Here is a 4,018-nt window from a genome sequence, read left to right as displayed (position 1 = left end):
ATGTTAAAAGGGGATTTTTATGGAATTACCTATAAAGACGTGGCATCCTGGAATGTTGCTTGCTTGTGTGGGTATAACCTATAGGCAGCAGCTATACCTAAAAATGATTCTTAGTTGGAGATATTCTGGTAGGGATTAAGATTTACTGTCTGTATGTTCAGTATATAAAGATAATTGCATTATAGCTGATCATAAATATTTCTCCAAGATCTAACTCCTGAGAATTCAAACTAACAGAATTAGCAAGGCCAAGTGCAGTAGCACTATCTGGTAACTTGCAATAATTTTAGATAATCCTTATGAAAAAGTCCTTTGAAATTTTAATAGGGCTGACATCTAAAGGGTTCCATAAAAATTACTCTAAACATTTATGCAATTTTTTTATCGGTCTTCAAAAGTCTATAGCAGGAGTATTAATTAAAAAAAAAAAATTCTATGGAGTGGCCAAAAACCTATAGAAAATTTAATTATCCTCTAATTAGGCCCCTTTAAAATGACTCAAATTGAGCAACCAAAAATGGACAATCACTCATCACTTTTGAAAACTTAGGCTGGTGATTTATTACTACTACTACAGGTATCAAAAAGGGTGATCTAAGCATTGTACCCCTCAGTTATGCAATCAGGCATCGTGCAATGAGATGAGGCTTTTTTCATTAACTTGGTGTGGAAATTTGGTAACTCTGAGATGACAATGAGATATTTTTCCTTTACTATCACGGCAAGCATCCAACTGCCACCACCACTCCAGGACCCAAAAGAACTGAGAAAAGTCTGAAAAATGTCTGAATCAAACTTTGACATTTAACGGATGGGCCAATCTTGCTACCATAGCCAATGGGAAGTTTGCCATTTACTTCACTTGGAGTAAAATTAGGCTTTGAGTCTAATTCCAGGAATGCTCTCATGACACTTGTAGGGTTACCATATGTCCGGATTTTCCCGGACATGTCCGGCTTTTTGGGCTTCAAATCCCTGTCCGTGCGGAAATCCCCAAAAGCCAGACATGTCCAGGAAAATCGGGACATGCGGGGCCAGCGGTGCTGGGCCGGGGGCCGGGGTCGGGCCAGGGGCCGGGCCGGCGGTGCTGAGCTGGGGGCCAGGGCCGGGGCTGGGCCGGCGGTGCTGGGCGGGCCGGGGGTGCTCGGCCGGGGGCTGGCCCGGGGCCGGCACCCCAGGGCCCGAGCCGACCCAGGCTGGAGACGCCGGGGGGGCCAGACTGGGCCGTGCCTCCTCCTCCCCCACCCCCCCTTACCTGCTTCAGGCTTCCCACGAATCAAATGTTCGCGGGAAGCAGGGGAGGGGGCAGAGTTGGGGCGGGGACTTTGGGGAAGGGGTGGAGTTGGGGTGGGGGTGGGGGCGGGGGTGGGGCCGGGGCCCCGTGGAGTGTCCTCTTTTTGGACACTCAAAATATGGTAACCCTAGACACTTGTAAAACTCTGTCTCACCCCTACTTCTAACCTTTACCTGCAGTTAGGGACACATGCTCACAAAGATCTGGTTGCTAAATATTTTCCAGTTGCTACTGGAAATCTTTTCACTTGCTGAACAGAGAAAGTAATTGTGCTGTTTAACAAATGTGCTATCATTTGCCAAATGTCTAATAAGTATTTGCTTTGCAGGGAAATTTGAATCTGTTTTCATGTAAAATAATGCCAAGAGATCTCTAATTAGCTAGCAAAATATAGGGCACATTTTGCCATCCTTATTCAAGTGAGTAATCTTTATTCAGACAGTTACTTCCATCTAGGTCAAATATTGCTCTACAGCCAAAATGCTTCTGAAATAAATGTAGTCAAACTTTACTAATTCTGGGTCACTGAGAACGAAAAAGATGCTTAAAATTGTTGATTGGCTCTAGTTTTCAAGATATGCTATTGGGTCAGTATATATGACCCTTGACTTGGGAATGGCGGAGGATAAGTGAGTTATGAAGGGATCTCAATTTAAACCAGAAATGACTAAAATACATCTTTGACTGGATCTATGAATAAATCTATGACTGGGTTTGGACAGTACTTGCTTTTTAGGCAAAACAATGAATGATGCAATCTAAAGCTGGTATTGCATCATACATGATCTGAATTGCATCATGTTATTCCTAGAAGTCATGGATGATGCAATCATAACGAAGCTTACATCACTCTGCTGAACAAATTGCCCTATATCAGCTCTAGAAATCATACAGTGTCGTGCTCTCTTATTTGTCAGTGTTTGATTTTGCAAAGGGACACATTTCTGTTTAGCCAAAGTGAGCAGAGATGCCTCGTGCTTGTGTGAACAGTGCAGATAACTTCTGCTATGTTTGTGGTGAAGTGACTTTTGCATCACAAAAGCGCAGTATAACCACTATGGTTAAGAAAGCCTACCACCTTTATTTTGGCTGCAAAATTGGAGATCAGGACAAGAGGTGGCCCCACACATATGCTGCAACACTTGTGCAACAAATCTTCGCCAGTGGTTGAACAGGAAAAGGAAATCTATGCCTTTTGCAGTGCCAATGATTTGGAGAGAGCCAACACATCATACCAGCAATTGTTACTTCTGCATGGTGCCTCCAGTTGGGAAAGGTGTGTCAAAGAAGAAAAAGTGGACTGTGCATTATCCAAACATTCCATCAGCTATACGCCCAGTACCCCACGGAGAAGGACTGCCGGTTCCTGATGCACCAGAATCATTCTCACTTGAGTCAGATGAGGAAGAGGAAGAGGATGAAACTTCTGGTCCTGAACCATCAGTGTCACAGGACCCACATTTTCTTCCATCCTCCTCCTCTGAACCGCACCTCATAACACAAGGTAAACTGAATGACCTTATCAGGGATTTGGAACTACCCAAGAGTAAGGCAGAGCTGTTGGGCTCCAGACTACAGCAGTGGAATCTCCTGGCAGGTGATGTTAGGGTTTCCATGTTCCATGACAGTCAGGGCCGGCTCCAGGCACCAGCCCACCAAGCATGTGCTTGGGGCGGTGCCTGGAGGGGGGCGGCACGGCGGGGCGCTCCGGCCCGAGAGCGGGGCCGTGACTGGGCTCGCCGCCCTCCCTGCGGCGCTCCGGCCACCGGGGAGAGCGGAGCCGCAGCGGGCTTGCCGCCCTCCCCCCGGCACTCTGGCCGCCGGGGGCTCTCTGCCCTCCTCCCGGCGCTCTGGCCGCCAGGGGCTCTCCGCCCTCCTCCCGGCGCTCCGGCCGGTCGGGGATTGCGGGCCCGTGGCCGGGCTCGGCGCCCTCCCCCGCCACGCTGGGGGTGTGTGTGGCTTTTTTGCCTAGGGCGGCAAAAAGGCCAGAGCCGGCCCTGATGAAAGTCAAAAGGACTTATCCCATTCTTCTTCATGGACGGTGATCTTGTAGCCTGCAACAATATCGATGGTGTGATGGCAGCCCTCAACATTGTTCACAATCCAGATGAGTGGAGACTGTTCATTGATTCATGGAAGACGAGTCTTAAAGCTGTTTTACTGCATAATGGCAATGTTTTGCCATCAATTCCAGTTGGTCATGCAGTCCATATGAAGGAAACCTATGACAACATGAAACAACTTTTGAAGTACATAAACTATGACCAACATCAGTGGCAGCTTTGTGGCGATTTGAAGGTTGTTGCTCTCTTGCTTGGTCTGCAGACTGGATACACAAAGTACTGCTGTTTTCTCTGTGAATGGGATAGTCATGCAAGAGATTCCCACTACATCAAGAAAGATTGGCCATTCCGACAGTCATTGGAGCCTGGGGGGAAAAGTGTTCAGCATCCACCACTTGTTGAATCAAGGAAGATTTTTTTACCACCCTTACACATCAAGCTGGGTCTGATGAAGAACTTTGTCAAGGCCATTGACAAAACACAAGCAGCTTTCAAGTACCTCCATGGAAAATTTCCAAGGTTAAGTGAAGCTAAGATAAAGGAAGGTGTCTTTGTTGGTCCTCAGATTCATGAACTTCTTCGAGATGATGCATTTGACCATGCACTGCGTGGCAAGGAAAAGATGGCATGGAAAGCCTTCCAGTTAGTGGCAATAAATTTT

The sequence above is a fragment of the Chrysemys picta genome, chromosome 3, assembly GCF_011386835.1.
Source record: "Chrysemys picta bellii isolate R12L10 chromosome 3, ASM1138683v2, whole genome shotgun sequence".
Lineage (NCBI taxonomy): Eukaryota > Metazoa > Chordata > Testudines > Emydidae > Chrysemys > Chrysemys picta.
The sequence above is the reverse complement of the archived record's forward strand: the minus strand, read 5'-3'. Positions refer to the sequence as shown.